This window comes from Mytilus edulis, chromosome 11, assembly GCF_963676685.1.
Source record: "Mytilus edulis chromosome 11, xbMytEdul2.2, whole genome shotgun sequence".
Classification (NCBI taxonomy): domain Eukaryota; kingdom Metazoa; phylum Mollusca; class Bivalvia; order Mytilida; family Mytilidae; genus Mytilus; species Mytilus edulis.
The window spans coordinates 61,918,721-61,938,531 of NC_092354.1; the positions used below are offsets into that span (position 1 = coordinate 61,918,721).

The following is a 19,811-nucleotide window of genomic DNA, read 5'->3' on the forward strand; positions in this document are numbered from 1 at the left end:
CCTTTTAACCATATTTAAAAAGTCACTGGTTTTGACATTTTCCCTAAATCCAATGACCATTATATTTCAAATTAACTTGTGACAAAATGAATAACTTTACATAACAAATAAACCATTTAGATTCTAAAGTGTGTTGCTACTGATGAGTGTTTAATAACAGGAATGGTATCCATTCTCGATAACTCTTAAGCAGAGGCGGATTTAGGGGGGGGCAAGGTTCGGGTGAACACGTAAAAATGACCTAGCTACGCCACTGGCTCTAAGGTGGAAGAAGGTGAAGAACATTTCAATACATGTCTATACTTTAATGACATTTAATTTTTTATACATGTTCAAACTTTTAATAACACTAGAATCCTTAAACACATGACGTTAACATACATTACATGTATACTTTTAATGACAGTCACATTATACATTACATATTGAACCAGATGCTTCGCAGAGCGCAGCTTTATACGACCACATATAGTTCGAACCCTGAACATTGGGGCAAGTATGGACACAACATTCAAGCTTGATACAGCTCTGAATTTGGATTGTGATTAAATAGTTGACACAACACAGGTTTCTGACACATAATGAATGTGGTCTAAGAACTTAAACTTAAAAACTTTAAATTTTAAATTGAACAATACCTATTATGGTCCAATATCCAAAATCTAAACACATTGTTAGATTCAGCATATCAAAGAACCCCAAGAATTCAATTTTTGATGAAATCAAATAAAGTCCAATTTTGGACCCTTTAGACCTCAATGTCATGAATGTGGACCAATCTGATAACCGGGCCAAAACATCAAAAATCTAAATACATGGTTAGATTAAGCATATATCAAAGAACCCCACATATACATTTTTTGTTGAAATCAAACAAAGTTTAATTTTGGACCAACTTAAAAACTGGGCCTATAATCAAAAATCTAAATACAGGTTTAGATTCAGCATATCAAAGAACCCCAAGGATTCAATTTTTGTTGATATCAAACAAAGTTTTATTTTGGACCACAATTTGGACCAACTTGAAAACTGGGCCCATAATAAAAATTATAAGTACATGTTTAAATTCAGCATATCAAAGAACCCCAAGGATTCAATTTTTGTTGAAATCGAACAAAGTTTAATTTTGGACCACGATTTGGACCAACTTCAAAACTGGGCCCATAATAAAAAATCTAAGAACATGTTTAGATTCAGCATATCAAAAAACCCCAAGAATTAATTTTTTGTTGAAATCAAACAAAGTTTAATTTTGGACCCCAATTTGGACAAACTTGAAAACTGGGCCGATAATCAAAAATCTAAGTGCATGTTTAGATTCAGCATATCAAAGAACCCCAAGAATTCAATTTTTGTTAAAATCAAACTTAGTTTAATTTTGGACCCTTTGGACCTTAATGTAGACCAATTAGAAAATGGGACCAAAAATTAAGAATCTACATACACAGTTAGATTCAGCATATCAAAGAGCCCCAATTATTCAATTTTTGATGAATTCAAACAAGGTTTAATTTTGGACCCTTTGGGCCCCTTATTCCTAAAAAGCTCCCAAAATCAATCCCAACCTTCCTTTTATGGTCATAAACCTTGTGTTTAAATTTCATAGTTTCTATTTACTTATACTTAAGTTGTGGTGCGAAAACCAAGATAAATGCTTATTTGGGCCCCTAATTCCTAAACTTTGAACCTCAACTCCCAAAATCAATCCCAACCTTTCTTTTGTGTTCATAAACCTTGTGTCAAAATTTCATAGATTTCTATTTACTTAAACTAAGAAAATGCTTATTTGGGCCCTTTTTTGGCCCCTAATTCCCAAACTTTTGGGACCAAAACTTCCAAAATCAATCCCAACCTACCTTTTATGGTCATAAACCTTGTTGATTTCTATTCACTTATACTAAAGTTATAGTGCGAAAACCAAAAGTCTTCGGACGATGACGACAACGTGATACCAATATACGACCAAAATTTTTTAATTTTTGCGGTCGTATAAAAATTACAAATATATAAAGTTAGCAGTCAGTCTCTGGCCAAGCCTTTTATCACATTCGTCTCATATCTGTTTTGCTTTTTCCAATCATATTGTGTTGTAAAATGATGCCCTTTATGGGTTCTTGATTAGATTAATAAAATTCTTATCATATCTTATCTTATCTTATTACATTGTATGATGCTTCTCATGTGATGTGAGGCTGTAAATTAAAATAAACAAAACCCTATATCTCATATACCGTACTTCAGAGATATATAACTAGTGGGTGTCTCTCGACTATGATGTTTGATGTCTTTATTACACAAAACCTACATAACATTACCAAAAGTTAATCACCAGTGTGTGTTTACAAATTTTTATCATTGACTGAGACTGACTTCTTAACTACACAAAATGTACAAACAAAACCTACATAACATTCATAATTAAGGTTTAAAAGGTTAATCACAAAAGTGTTCTAACATGGTGTTTATCTGCTATGACTCTGACTAAATCTATTTCCAAACACATCACATTTCAATGTATTTATTTAAGGTTTATCTCCAGTATGTGTTTTCATGTGTCTCTGTAAGTACAAACCACCAGCAAACCCTCTTCTACATACATTACAAAGGCTTTTTTTCAGTATGCACATTAAAGTGTTGTATTAAGCACTGTTGCTGACTAAACTCTTTTCCACATTCTCCACATTTGTAAGGTTTATATTCAGTATGTACATACTCATGTCTATGTAAATCATGAATCGTACTTAACACTTTACCGCATACTGTACATGCATAGGTTTTATCACCATGATCAACAGTATGTATTTTCATGTGCTTCTTTAATTGATTACTTGTACTAAACTCTTTACCGCATACTGTACATTCATGGGGTTTATCACCAGTATGTATTCTCATGTGCTCCTTCAAAGGATTACTCAAACTAAACCCTTTTCCGCATATTGTACATTCATAGGGTTTTTCACCCGTATGTATTCTCATGTGCTTCTTCAAGAGATAATTCACACTAAACCATTTACCACATACTGAACATTCATAGGGTTTTTCACCAGAATGTATTTTCATGTGCCTAGTTAAGTAATTACACATACTAAATTTTTTACCGCATACTGTACACGTATGGGGTTTTTCACCAGAATGTGTTCTCATATGATCCTTCAAGTAACTACTCAAACTAAACCCTTTACCGCATACTGTACACTTAAAGGTTTTTTCACCAGTATGTATTTTCCCATGTCTTTGTAAATTCCGACTCGTACCAAACCCTTTTCCACATACTGTACATTCATAGGGTTTATCACTAAATGTGTCCGACATTTTTTTCTTAGTTTTCTTTGTGGATTGATGTCTTTTGTTTTTATCAAAATGGCCTGCAATCTGAATAAGAGAAGATAATCATAACATCAGTGTGAGAAGCACCATGCATGCAAAAGCATATTTGCAATCTGTATTGCTTTGTTCATAAATAATGCCCATGTAACAGAAACACTTTTTTTGTCAAGAATCAAATGATTCCTGTGATTATTATCCTATATTTTAAATACCTGACCATGGGCCAATGATTCCCCTGAAAGCATGGAAAGTGAGAAATTGGTCAGAAACAAAACATAGCGAAACGAAATGAAACATGACAAAACAAAACAAAACAATACAAAACATGTTAATGTAGAAACATAACACAAGGAAACGAAACAAAAACTGTATTTTCAAGAACGACCCATAGAAAATCTTACTGACTAGATAGTGTAATACAATGCGTATATGTACATAGCATTTTCTGTAGTATTATTTAGCATAGCATGTTAAAATGTGCAACTGACATTTAGTTAATGTAATGTAAATTCATTTAAAAGTGTTTTTAAGTTTTTTAACCATTAATTAAAATGTGAATTGGATAAAAAAACATCAGTTGCACTTTTATTCATGAAGAGATTTGTCAATGAGATAGAGCTTTTTTGTGTATAATAGATCCTCTAAATTCATTTTTTTCTGTTCTTCTGACCACATGATCCAAATGGGACAAAGTATAAGTTGAATACGTTTTAATACACAAAGACTGAACAGAACAAAATATATATATATAAACAAAAGCAAAAGTAATTCAAGCACAATGGTTATAAAATACTGGCATAGAAATATCAATAGCACACCGTGACTAAATGAATGTTCAGTAGATTCAATGATTCACACAACATACAATGGCACTAAAGAAATGTTCAGTAGATACACACATCATATATTTTTTTAAATAGTAATGCAAGCTTAATGGTTAAAGAACGTAGCACAGAAATCCTTTGTTATCTGTTATTCTGAAAATATATTTGTTGTTAGCTGTTATTGTCTTATTCATTGTTAGCTGTTATTGGACTAATATGTTTTTTGTTATCTGTTATTGTGATAATATATTTGCTGTTAACTGTTATTGAAAATTGGAATGTTAGCATTTTTTTTTGACAGCCCATATTCGGTAGAAATTGAAGATTATTGGACGTTGGGGTCTACCACTAGTAATATGGTGGTCCCGTATTCGGTGAAGGATTTCATTAATATATACCCATCACAGATCAACACATAAACATATTAATATCAGTGTGATCCAGGACAATTCCAGTATATCTTATGATTATCCTTTGTAATAAAATCCATTTTTTTATGAACATGTAGCTTGCTGTTCGGTGTGAGCCAAGGCTCCGTGTTGAAGGCTGTTTTTTTTTTTTACCTACAATGGTTTACTTTAATAAATTATTACTTGGATGGAGAGTTGTCTCATTGGCACTCATACCACATCTTCCTATATCTATGTATTTAGAATTATTTTTTTGTATGGGGATAATGTTCCTTGTTTCCCGTACGTACATATTAAGTTCGAGCATTTCTTAATATGACAAAAAGGAAAATATATGGCCAGGGATATCTGATGAGGATCTCAATTAAGAACTACATGTAGGTCTTTACTACCAGTTAACATTTTATATAATAAAGTACACAGACTCAGATCTGTGATTCTTTTCAAAGCAGAACCAAATACATTGTACAATGAAAGTTCAAACCATGTACTGGGTTCCGAAGCTGCACATAACTCATTACAAACAAAGATTTATTTCGTCTTTAAGCCATTGTTCCACTACTAAACTATGTATTCTACTTACTAGTACACTTGGTATACTCAAAAACCTGATAATAAGTTGTTCAAATAAGGCCTTTGAAAATAGTGGAATAATTGGAGTAACAAAATTATTTTGAAGTACTTGATAAATTGCATGCTTATAATTTGTGCTTTGATTTTTCTACCCTATATACCACTGTGCCTCGTAGTCTTATTAAGAAAAACATCACACATCTCATGCATTGAACGTGCATTTAAAAAAAATCAGAATGCAAATATATATATTCAAACTCTTTCAAGTCATTTTTTAGTAATAACAAACAAAAGAACTATGTCAATTGGACCTGCTTTGATACCATAACTGCCCTTAAATTTTTACTAGATATAATTTTTGTCTGCTATGGAGTTTACGTATATTGTCAAGCTATCAGAATTCCAATGGGGACTACCTGTGCACCACTTATTACGGAGCTGTTTCTGTATTGTAATGAGTTACAATTAATGAAAAAATTCAGCAACGGAAGGGATTGTGCTTGATTTTCATAATGATGGAGACATTATCTTTCAATCAGTCCAGGGCCTGACTTATTTTAATATTTCATTTACTGTTATCTGTATTTGTCCATTTTAATTCCTTGTTATCTGTTATAAGCCAAATCAATTTGCTGTTATGCTGTTATTGGGACCCCCCTTGCCCCCCCCCCCCCCTCAAGTATGTCACACATTGTCTTAGGTTTTTTACTAGTTGTTATTGGCTTTCATACTGCACTCGTTCTATTTGAGCAGTCAAAATACGTTGACTGTATATTTTTATGTCATATATACAGTCACTGACCCGATATCACTTTTCCTTATGAATATTAAGATATAAGTTGCCGAAATGTTCATGTCCGTCATAAATCATCTGTCCTGCTGACTCCTGCATCTCCACCAACCATTATAAAAGAGGCATATTTTTCTAGATTTTAAAATAAGCTCGGGATATGAAATCAGTATCCCTTCAAATATATTGAGTGTCATCTCTCAGACTATGTCTGATCGATCGCTATTGGAAGTGCTGTGTACTGTCTCCGTATTTCGTGCCTTCACATTCCCGACATGATAGCGTATTACTCATCTTTTCTGAGCACATATTTCGTCCTATTTGTCATTTTATTTTTAAGGATCTGGGTATATATTTGTCTCTTTGTTTTTCTCATTTTGGCTGACGCTACATAAGTCCCTTATTTCTGCGACAAAATTAATTTTAATTAATAATCTCAAATGAGTGATACAAGGAGTAGAAAGTGTTGCGACGAAGGAGGGTGGGTAGTGTTATACAAATCTGATATTTTTATTTATGTAGCTAATAGTAGTGAAACATCACTCCCCTGACATGCGAAAGGCCGTGAAAGAAGGTAGATCAAGACACAAAAAACCAACAGTGAACTAGAACAGTACAGACTGAGAGTGGACACACAAACGACGAAATATAAAGACAAATAAGAAGGCTTATAAAACGATGCGCTTTAAATTCGGGAATATACGGTACGCAGACACGTAAAAATGAAAGAGGGATATACACATAATAAAAATGCATTGTCGGAATAATGGGCTGTCGGAGTAATGGGTTGTCGGAATAGTGGGCTGTTGGAGTAATGGGCTGTCGAAATCGTGGGCTGTCAGAGTAATGTGCTGTCGGAATAATGGTTGTCGGACAAATAGGATGTCACCGCAATACCAACTCTTTCAATTTGTCTTTTAGTTTGGAATGTGGAATACTTGTGTAAATTGTAGAAAAGTCTATTTTTTTGGCGACAAGTCGAAAACAATTTTTTTCTTTCAATTTTAGCATTATATATAGTGGCAGCTGATTGTGAAACAAACAATTTTTTTTCTCAGGGTCAAAAACAAATTATTTTTTTCTCCAAAAACTGGAAACAAACTTTTTTTCCCCCAAAAATCCAGTTTTTTTAGTGCATATTGTATTCTTTGGATAATTCTACTTCCAAATATGCTATCCTCTGAATAGACGAACTTGTTCAGCAATCACAAGATGTCGTGTTGAAACTAGCATTGACTAGAGCTTTGTTATCAATATTATTGTATAGGACGTTTTAAAATAAACCTTGACGATACAATATTATCAGATTATTACATGGCATTTTTCATATCGCATGTATTATCAGCCCTAGGTTCAATATGCGCTAACATGTAGGGTGCGAACGGACGTGGGGGGGGGGGGGGGCGAAAATGTGAGGTGCGAACGTGTAGGGTGCGAACGGACCTGATACCAAAGATAACCATTGACTCTAGCCTGGGATCCGGCCCAATCTAGCTGCGCGTCGTAAGGGCCAGGTGGGGAACAAATACCATGTGATCGATTCAGTGCCAGTTGACTCTGAATCTAACATTTTCTAAAGTGAGGCTGAATAAATATTTGCATAAATTTTGATGTTTGATGTAAACCAGCACAATTGGAATCCAATTGACACCTTGGACATGTGAAATCTTAAACTTTTAACTTTCTCACCAGGCGATTGCTGATAAGAATTAACCCTTTTCTGCTTACTAATTATCATCATACTACTAATTAGATATGATAACACTATATATCAATTCATAAAGAAAAATAATTACAGTCTAATTTTTACTAATTGATGTTAAACAAGAATTGATTGGATACACGTAAAACAAACATTGAGGACAAAATTAGTATTAACCAATCATTGACAGGCAGTACATTGATACACGCCTGGCTATACTGACAAGATTAGCCAGGACCCCAGGCTACCATTGACTCAAGCCTAGGATTGTGATATTATAGGTAATATATTGCATACACAAATCCCTATAAAATCATTACAATAAATTAAATTATATGATTTTTATGACAACACATCAAATCATTACACAAAAGTATATTCTCACCATATAAATAATCTTCGATACATTATAATCACTGTATCAAGTAACACAATCTTCATTCACAAAAACACCGTTTTCCGTTGATGTCAATATCTAGGATGTTATTGTATCCGGAAAGAAGACAAGTCGCCCCACACCAATCGCCCCACTTTTTCACCAACTCGCCACAATTTTTATAAATTCGCCCATGCAATTTTATGAACCATGGAAGTATTATATTGACCCGTCAATATAATACTTCCATATATGAACTAACTCGCCTCACTTATAAATGAAAAGGGTTAAATCCCGATAAATATATGAGGGGGGTAGGACCTTTATCGGGTCTCCGGGATCGGGTGTTTTTAAGCCCGGGATTTGGGGATTGACCCTTTCGGGATCCGGGAATTATCTTTTCGAATTTCGGGATGTCGGGATTTAAATTTATATGAATTCGGGACCTCGGGATTTCGTGTTTTTAAGCCCGGGATTTCGGGATCAGGTAATGTTGATCTATCACATTTGGATTTGCATTGATCAACATACGAGGGCCTACTATTTGGTTTATAGTATATTAAAAAAGTTTATTTTTTTTATTTTGATTGATGTCACTCAGTCTCTTGCTTCTGGAAGGCTATATCGTTGATTCTCTCTTCATTGGGAATGTAATAATGTATTAATCTATATAAATTAATAATGAATAATGTATTAATTTATATAAATTAATAAAAAATGTTTAAAGACAATTTAAGCCGGTGTTTGTATATAATATACAGATCGAAATTGTTATTTTATTAGATTAATGAATTTGGTTTGAATTTGTTTATTTGAGGCTACAGATAACAGCTGATGTTAGCTGATCTCTTACATGTAAAAAAAAAGCCGCTTATGAAAAGAGAAACTTTGCTATAACCTTACGGTAAGCCGTTGCAACAATCTTGCAGCAATCTTTTTTAGTTCGCTAGAAGACCTGAAAGCTGTTCATCAATGTTTGTCGCTAGCATTGAACTTTCAGCAAACAAATGTAAAACGTTTGAGTTTACCGCAACTTTGCCGCATCTGGCTTTGTCCGTTGGTCATGCACACTTCACAATCCTCACATAGAAATATACTAGATCTATTGCTAATAGTATCTGCGATATGGACTTAACCACCGATACTTAATCTTGTTCACTGATCCATTAAATGAGGTCGAACCGTCGAGGTCAGTTGTAAACTGTCTGACGGTCACGAGGGCCTTGCAAGGTAAGCTCATAACAAATATAGTTATCCTATTACCCATAATAAGAGAGAAATTAACATTACAAAAAAAAATTCTCAAGTAGACACTCAACCATGAAAGTGAGGTCAAGGACAATAGTCATGTGACAAACGGAAACTTCGTTACATAAGGCACCTTAATTCATACACAGAATGAAACAACCAGAATGTCTACCTTCTAAAATATACAGATTTCAAGTATAGTCAACGCCGCCGCCACCGGTTCACCATCCCTATACAGTGTCGAGCTTTCTGAGACAAAAGTAGACACCTTTCAATGATGAGCTGGGAAATCGTAATATAAAGAAGACACATATCTTTGATTGTAGATTGTGTGTTCTCTAGATTCTCATTCTTAAAAATAAAGATAAACACAAAAAGTACAGAATAAGAGATCTCTAAGAATACTCGCAGTTACCGACAGTTACCGACAGCTAGATTGTAGATCAAAGCCAATAAAAACTTACAAAAATATGTTAAATATCAATCAGTACACATCCAACATCCAATGAAGTATTTATTAACAGTCAGAGTAAATATGACCTTGCAGCGAGTTGTCTTTTTGGTTTTGTTTTGTTGCTCTGCTCTTTTTTGTCACTTATTATATTTTATAGCTGACTTTAGGTTATGGGGTTTTCTTATTTGTTACCTATACTGGCTAAAATATACTACCTTTAACATGTTTAATACATGAAATATTTATCTAATTAGCAACATAGCCTTATTTTATGCACACTGTTAGCTACATGGTGTGTTAGTCACCTCATACGATATATATAGGGTCAGTAAATTCCTTATGGGGTAAGAGCGAAGCACGAATCCCCATATGGAATTTACTGACCCCATATATATCGTATTAGGTCACTAGCACACCGTGTTTACAACGAATTTTTCTTACCGACTATCTTCACTTGTGGCAGTTAGACTAGCGGCCGAACAAAGTGATTATGTCTTCAATATTTAGTACCTACGTTTATTTATCTATGCAAAAAAATCAAAGCGCTCTAAGCGCTGAAGGCAGTTAACCAAAAACCAGGCAAACGTAATTATGTGCAGTGGCGGATCCAGAAATTTTCATAAGTGGGGGCCCACTGCCTGCCTAACAGAGGACCTGCTCCAGTCATGCTTCAGTGATTCCCTATATAATCAACCAATTTTTTTTTCTCAAAAATGGAAAGGGGGGCACTGAAAAACCCTCTAAATCCGCCTCTGATGTGGCATTAAACATTCATATATTGTACATTTATGTTTATCTAATGAATTAATTATTAAGGCAAATAATTTATATGTGATCAAGGTTTCAATAGCAATGAATATATAAATGTATATTTTTTATGGTGAGTCTGCAGTGGTACAAGTTCGCAATGATTGTAGTTGTTCTAGTTGGTAGTTAACGTTGGTTTTAGTTGACTGTTAGTAGTACGTGTTGACTTAGTACGAACATGTAATAGTATGAATGGACTAGTTTCCCTGTAAAGAAAACTGAGTATATATAGTACAATAGTTATGCGACACAAATCAGACAAATGTTCACTACTACAAGGATCAAAGGTGAGGTCTGACTGACCAGCCCATAGTAAATGTAAATGATTTGTTATATTGTCTGGTTACATTGTATATGAATATATATGGTTTAGGGGTTGGGATCTCGAGGGTTTTCAAGTTCTCAAACAGGAAGGGGTAGGGTGACCCCAGGGACTTCCCCTATATTTCATTTGATTTGTTATATTGTTCCATACATGAATATATATGGTTTAGGGGTGGGGATCTCGAGGGTTTTCAAGTTCTCAAACAGGAAGGGATAGGATGACCCCAGGGACTTCCCCTATATTTCATTTGTTTTGTTATATTGTCCCATACATGACTATATATATGGTTTAGGGGTGGGGATCTCATCGGTTTCCAAGTTCTCAAACAGGAGGGGGTAGGGGGACTCCCCCTATATTTCATTAATTAGTTATATTGACCCATACATGAATATATATTGTTTAGGGGTGGGGATCTCGACCGTTTCGTAAGTTCCCAAACAGGAGGGGGTGGGTCACCCCATGGACTCCCCTTATATTTCATTTGATTAGTTATATATATAGTCCCATACATGAATGTATATGGTTGAGAGGTCATCCGTTTCAAAGTTATCAAACAGGAGGGGGTAGAGTGGCCCAAAGGACGCCACCTATATATCATATGATTTGCCTACATTCAGGTAGTTATTTGTGAAAATAAAGTAAGAATCTTCCAGCTACTTTTATAACTGATCCTTCAAAATTGAGGAAAAAAAATACCCCTTCAAAATTGCAGTAAAATGTTTACACTTTAAAAGCATCTTACATGCATTATCAACATTTATCACTGATAAAGAAAATTTAAACTGTGTGACCAGGAACATATATTGTTCATATATGCCTCTTTTAAAACATCTTCGCTAGCCAAGGGTTACGATCCACTCAGCGGGAGTGGATCGTAACACTTGGCTAGCGAAGATGCTTTTAAAAGTATTGGCAAAATATTTCGCCGAGCGGAGCGAGGCAATTTAAAAAAAAAAAGGGTTTTGGAGCCACTGAAGGCCCAAGAAGCTATAGAACAAATGATGCAAAATCATGCTTTCTGAGTGTTCCGAATACCCTTGCATAATCTGAAAATGCAAGTGTTGTATTTATAATTTTTTGACAATATTTTGGTCTCAAAGCAAAATGTATAAATTCAGTGTAAGACTGAAGTTTCTAGGGACAACATCAAAAGACCAATGTGCATGATAAAGTAAAAATGGAATTCACATAGTTAAGTCTGTGGCTGCTGTTTTTTTTTTAAACTCATGATCAAGTTCATAACAAAATTACTACATTAGAAAAGGAATGCTATTTTAAAGTAACAAAATAGTACTAAATATTAAAAGTAAATTTCCAGTACTACATATTTTAGTACAGAAATAGTACCTATGCAAAAGTAGCTGTGTACATGTCTCTCTGCTATGACTCTGACTGATGTCTTTACTACACAAAATTTACATGTATCCATAACATACATAACATTCATAAGCTTAAGATTTATGGTAAATCATAAGTGGTGTGTGTTCGTAAATTTTTATCTCTATATTATGACTTAGACTGACTCCTCTACCAAACAAAACATACAAACATAATCTAAGTAACATTCATAAGAATAAAAAGGTTAATCCATACACTGTGTCCAGTCCTAACATGTGCATTTCTGCTATGACTCTTGACTAAAAAAAAAGTCCAAACACATCCGTTTATAAGGTTCATCTCCAGTATGTCTTCTCATGTATCTCCGACTCTCTGTAAGTCAATCCTTTGAAAAAAAAAGTAAAAACACAAAAATACTGAACTCCGAGGAAAATTCAAAAAGGAAAATCAAAAATCAAAAGGCAATATCAAAAGTCCAAGCACATCAAACGAATGGATAACAACTGTCATATTCCTGACTTGGTACAGGCATTTTCTAATGTAGAAAATGGTGGATTGAACCTGGTTTTATAGCTAGCTAAACCTCTCACTTGTATGACAGTCGCATCAAATTCCATTACATTGTCAACGATGCATGAACAAAACAAACATACTCAAAGAGTATAGTTTTTATTTGTTAAACTTATGTGGTTTATCTCCAGTATTTGTTATCATATGTCTCTAGGTGAAACCTTTGAATTAATTGTTAACCACATTATTAAAAGTGTGTGTTTTCATGTGTTGTATTAAGGACTGTTCGTGACTAAACTCTTTACCACATTCTCCACATTTATAAGGTTTATATATCATGTATAGTATGTATATCCTCATGTCTACGTAAGGTGTGCATCGTACTTAATCCCTTAATGCATACTGTGCATTCATGGGGTTTTTCACCAGTATGTGTTCTCAAGTGCCCCTTCAAGCGATTTTCCCTACTGAACCAATTACCGCATTCTGTACATTCATAAAGATTGTCACCAGTATGTGTTCTCATATGATCCTTCAAGTGATTACTTCCACTGAACCCTTTATCGCATAATGTACATTTATGAGGTTTTTCTCCAGTATGTGTTCTCATGTGCTCCTTCAACTGATTACTCCTACTGAACCCTTTACCACATACTGTACATTTATGGGGTTTTTCACCAGTATGAATTTTCATGTGCTCCTTCAAAATTTTATTCAAACCAAACCCTTTACCACATACTGTACATTCATAGGGTTTATCACCAGTATGTGTTCTCGTATGCACGTTCAAGTTGCATCTCAAACTAAACCTTTTACCACATACTGTACATCCATGGGGTTTTTCGCCAGTATGTGTTCTCATGTGCTCCTTCAACTGATTGCTCCCACTGAACCCTTTTCCACATACTATACATTCATAGGGCTTTTCACCAGTATGTATTGTCATGTGCTTCTTCAAGTGATTACTTCTACTGAACCCTTTACTGCACGCAGTACATTCATAGGGTTTATCACTAGTATGAATTTTCATGTGCTCCTCCAAAATTTTACTCAAACTAAACCTTTTACCACATACTGTACATTCATGACATTCATGGGGTTTTTCAGTATCAGACATCATGAATTATTTGTTTTCTTTGTGAATTGCCATCGTTTGTTTCATCAAAATGGCCTGAAGTCTGAAATAAGAAAAAAATACAAAAATGTAATCATAAAATTGTGAGAAGCCCCCTGTAGGCAAAAAACATATTTGCAATCGCTATATTGCTGGTGCCGGTCAAAAAAGCCATTTCTATAGAAATATGTTATTTAGCTGGTTGATTGGTTGTACTATATAATACTTGTAATAATGATAAATAATGAATATTATTATTCAACAAATGGTGTTTAAATAGTTTTACGTATTAATGGTTTTGATGTTCTTAAAGGTACTACTTCAGATTAGTTATATTAAGTGCCAAAGGAGAAAAATATAGTTCAATGGTTTGTTGTTGAGAAAAGTGTTCACTTTTAAAGTATTTAACTGCACAACTGCTCTAATTACTGTCAGTATACTTTGAAATGGATGAGGAGATAAATCCTATTACCAATTTTGTTTTGGATGAAAAATTTAAAACTTGGGATGCGTTTGAAACGAAACTGAAACAATATCATGACACAAATTTCATACAGCTATAGATACAAACGCAGCTCTTAAATAATGATACATCAAAGCAAAGTTTGCTATTGCTAAGTTGGATACTGAAATCTGAGGTAAACCTAAAACCCGTAATGGATGGCAATGCGATCATATCAAAAGACGACATGAAACTACACCAAATGCTTCCAACCAAAATATTGGATGACAATATCAACATTGCTAGAGAAAAAAGGATTTCTCACCAGAAGCATGGCAAACATAAAAGGTTGCCTTGACTATGCGCACAGTATTGGTGCTACGTTTGTAACGTCAGAAAACGTTCATCGACGGAACGTTGAGAAAACGTTATTGAAGCCTGTGTCAACGTTTGCATCTAAATCTTTTTTAAGTTTTTTTTTCTTTTGTGTCTACTGTGAGTCAATAAAAATTGCAGTTTACAAATTATAGATTTTGTATGTACGTGTTATTGTTTAAGTATATTAATTGTTGAAGGTTTGAAGTTTGATAAATATTTGAATGATTGAAAGGATAATTTCCATAATGGCGATCGACAAAAAAAGAAACATCATTTATAAATACATTTTATTCGTGGTCTAAGCACCGCAGAATTCGGCCATGCAGAGACTCATTTAAATTGATTAGACCATTATCATCAATATACCTCTGAACAAATGTATATAACTGAAAGTGCGGGAACGATTGCCGGAATTCGTTTTAATACCTTCAATTTGAATGGGTCATTATCAATAGTGTTAAAGTAGTAACCATGTATAACTTTATTTCCCTGATGATACGAGGCACCCCATTTGTCGGTAGCTGTTTTTCTTAAAATTATTGGGTCTTTGCTTGCTCTTAAAATATAATATGGACAATCAGTGTCATCAGCCTTAACTGCAAAAATTGTTCCATTTGAAACAAAGTCACAAATGTTAGTCTCGTCATCAACCCCTTCGTCGTTATTGGAATCGGCATCAGAGTCATTATGTTCCGATTCTTTCACCATTTTTATTTTATTATATGTTCCTAATTGTGCATCGTTCATACAGGTGCTATAATTTCCAACAATACAACTTTGACAAGAATAACAAGATAATTTTCTTACAAAAATCTCTCCATCATCGAATGATCGAACTTGGTGAATTTTTCGGTTTTCTTTAACGGGAAGAAAGTTCCGATCCCGATCTCGATTAACAGAGTCTACATATCGAAAAATTCGTCGAGAACATTTAGAAGAGTCTGCCGTAGTGGACAAATTACTCTGCGCGTAATCAAATAGGTCGCTTGAACTTTGTATCACATGTGTACCACGAATAACTGCTAGATCAGCTTGTTTCTTTATAAACCCGCCTGCTGCATCTTGTGGACCACGCGCATGAGATGTTTCGAAATAGTTTCGAAGAATCTTTGCATATCCAAAATCGGAGCAGGAATAACTTACATCTCCCATACAATGTCGACTTTTATATTGTGAGCTACACCCGTCAGTAAACTCATGCATTACCGATATTTCACAGTTAATAGATTTCAAATATTCCGAGACCAAGTTTTGCACACAATGTGTATAATGATGATCATGTTTTTGGTCTGGGCTTATCACAAAAAACTGTTCAGTGACAATATTTGGTTCTTCCGCGGTGCTATCTTTTCCGTCATATTCGAGAACTGAATGTCTATGTAATATTGTAACATGTAGTGAAACCTCTAATTTCTGAAAATAAGAGGATTGAATTTCATTCTGTTCAGTACACTTATAATTCTCAGAAAAATCGTGAACTGTCACACAATGACCTATCGGAAGATTTTCAACCAATGATTTCATTTGCTTAGATTGCCAGTATGCGCGAAATTGATGTGCAGGAAATGTCTCTAAAAGTTTTTTTAAGTATTGAAACATTTCAGCAGGGGAAGAACTTTTTCTCACAAGAACCAATTTCCTTATCATTTTATCACCTTTAACTTTAACATTTTTGTATTCGTATCGTTCCCAAGAAATTTGGACATCACTTTCATCTAATTCTCCTGGCAACATTGAAAATTTACAGACGCCACATTCAGAGCACAGCCTATCTAAGCACGATATCTTATGTTGGTGTGTATTTGCTGAACGAGTACATAAAGTATCATCTACAAGCTCACTCAAAGATTCATACAATTTTACCTCACTGCTTCCTTCCCTGGACAGTAATCTTTTACGAAATTGCATACATGATTTAAAAAGTGACCTCATCTCAACATGCTGTCGACAACAGCATGTAACTTTGTCCTTAAACTGTGCTGTTCTTACAAAATACGGCTTGCATTTTTCAAACGCCCTTTGTCCAATCTTTTCATCAGGATATTCATTCTTGAACTGAAGAAATATTTCGGTCTGTGTTTTTTCTAAAATATAACACGAATGAGAGGAATATACATTGGGGCTAATTCTTACTCGTTTGATGTCATTTTTGTTATTTGTTGGTCTGCTGACATTTGATTGAAGCCAGAAGTCATGAACAATTCGTTTGGTTCGTTCTGTCAGGGCATCGGATCTGGTTTTCCGAGTCGTGTAAAGAAATGACGAGTGTTCTGAATGCAAGACTTTGGTTCTATTTTTTTTCCCTTTCTGTAAAGTTCTACTATTTACGCCTAATATATTTGCCAAACTTTTCGTTGCTCTCTTTCTGTCGGATATATTTTCACCGCTAACAGACGAAGTTAGAATATTTAATGCAGCTTTAGCTTCTCCATTTCTCTTGTGTTTTACCGACGTAATTACATCTTGTATATTACGAATCGCCATTTTTTCTACGCTTTCTTCAAACGAATCATGAAATTTTTTAACTCCTGGTGATTTTAAAATTCGATTACAGTCAACGTATGCAGAAAGTACAGCCGCTCGTTTATTTGGAGTTATTGGAAGTGCTTGTTTCAATTTTTTGATTGACCTGAAAAAAAAAAGAAAACAGGTCATTTCATTTGAATAAACCCATGATGATTTTCACGAGACATAAAATTTACGAAGCTTTTTTTGTATTTATAATTATAGAATGCAATTTTTTTTTTTGGGGGGGGGGGGGCGGGTTCTGATTTAAATTAATGTAGCCTGTACCGCTGTCGTAAGTTTGACTTCCGCTTAAATATGTTACAAAAAGGAATGCTCGGTTTTTATGTGATCAGGATTATCCTTATATATAACCTGCAAAAAAGAATCCTTGTGTCTATTGATAACAAAACTCTTCCCATGAAAAGGGGAGCTATTTCTTCCCTTGTCTTAATCCACATTCATGTGTATTTGGACTAGTTAATGCTTCTAGCTTCGATATACTAATTTTTTATACAAAAAACTATTTAAAGTTACTTTATTTTTATTGTTTTTTTTATTTCAAGAAATGGCATACTGTCAGATCCCCTTTAATGTTCGGGTTTGGTTTAAGATAGATTTCATCAATTTATTTGGTACATGTAGTTATTTTTATTTCATAAATCCCAATTCAAATAAATGCGGTTATAGATGTCTAAGTCCCACGGTACACGGGTAAAAGAGTCTTAAGATTTTGAATATTTAATTGTTTAATGGTTAACCATTTGTTTTATGTCATTCTATTTTATTTTCAATTTTTTTACCTCGCTTTATCCATTCTGTTAGAAAATGGGATTCCCTCGTCACTCTTTGGTGTACTTGTTAGATCAGCACGTATTCTTTTTCTGTAATTATTCATGTAATTCCTTCTGTTCTCCTTCTTGTTATCTTTTTGCAGGTTTTGCTGTTTTCTTCTTTCATTATAAAGTCTTTGTTTAATTGCGCTCTTTGTTTCACTTAGTGCTTTAGTCTTTGATAATTTTCTTTTTTTGTAACGGTTTTTTTATGTAGCATCTCGCTTTTTGTTCTCTTCTTCTTTTTTTCCTTTCTTTCTTTATTTAATCTTATTCTTTCAGTGGTGGTTAAATTTGTTTTGGCCTACAAGAACGTAGTTTATGCATAAAAAATTAAAATGACAAAATAAACGTTACGTTGAAAATCACGGAAAAACGTTACAAGATTGCACGGTAACAAATCAGACTAGACATTTCGATTTTCTTATTATTTTTTTTGTCTTTCATTATTTATTCAAAATTCCTTTTATATGAGAAAGACTTTTATTAACACATTACGAAAACAATACATAAATTAAAGAATAAGATACACAATTGATTTATATTTACATTCGAATGTACAACATCTTTACGAAAACGTACATAATTTGTGCATTTAGCACACGGTAACAAAATGGACTAGACAAGCAAAAAGTTAAAATTCGAATAGAAAATTCCACTTCCAAACCATATGTTTGTACTATTTGTAAACGATATTAAAAGCACATTAAGAATATATGGTTTTTTTCGTTTATATATTATTGCATTCTATAAAATTTCTTACCGTAGAATCCATTGTAATTTTTTCCCCCTATTTCATATGTCTTGTTACATCATCTTTTGAACATTTCAATGCATCTTCTAACTCGCATATTTGAAAAAAAATGCCCAAAACGTCGGATGACGTCATAGCGAATTGTGCTAAAATTTCGCATAGCATTTCCCGCTAATTTGCGTGCAAAAATAAGATTTTCTGATTCAAATTACTAAAAAAACTCGATTTCCATGTTACAAGTTACGCTCATATTTTTTGACGTTTTTTTTCCTTTAGGGTTATTTGATTTAATTTTATGTTATAATTTTATTATTTCAAAGATATTACTATAAAACTATAGTCTTTTAGACATTACATATCATACCAGTTTTCATTTATTCTAAAAGACATTCTCAAATTAGGAAGAAAAAACGCGGAACTAGTAGGGTTCACCAATACTGTGCGTAACGTCATTATCTTCTAAAACTGAGGAATATCGCAGAATGGAATTGCACGGTATGCAATACAGACGTTCACAAAGCGGCATCACTGGTTAGTGATGGCTGCTTGGAGTGGCCTGATTCATCAAAAATGTGTCGGACTTGAACATGCTTCAAAAACCACTTACTGGATATGTAGAAGCTGTCATTGTAAATAATAAACTAAAATTGTATGTAATAATTATATTTATCATATACTTAGCATTGATATGATAGCTTTCATGGCTTTTGCATATGTGTAATGAGCGGATTAGTACACAAGCCATAATTTCCAAACCGGGCTGATAACCCATATCAGGTGCATCTCGTGCAAGTTACTTCCGGTGTTTTCGGTATCGGTTGTTTACTTTTCCATTGTGACGTCAGACATTTTTTATGATGACGTCAAATTTATTGGAACTTTTGTGGGGATAGTTTAGTACATTGTACTTGCTATCAAATGCCATTGGCAATTATGAAACATTTTATAGTACAACAAACATGGAGTAATGATCATAAAACTCTTCCAAATTTTCAATGTTTCAAAATGCCTCTATCAAATGTTACCATACATATATGATATATATGGAGGTAGTGATGCTGTTGGACAATTATAGTATATTTGATTCATAATTTAACTTCT

The 19,811-nt window shown here is 33.8% G+C and overlaps 1 pseudogene; it reads right to left on the reverse strand.

The window, feature by feature from the left end:
• Nucleotides 1–325: 325 nt before the first annotated feature.
• Nucleotides 326–19,163, reverse strand: LOC139494464 (zinc finger protein 420-like; annotated as a pseudogene).
• Between the last annotated feature and the right edge of the window lie 648 nt (nucleotides 19,164–19,811).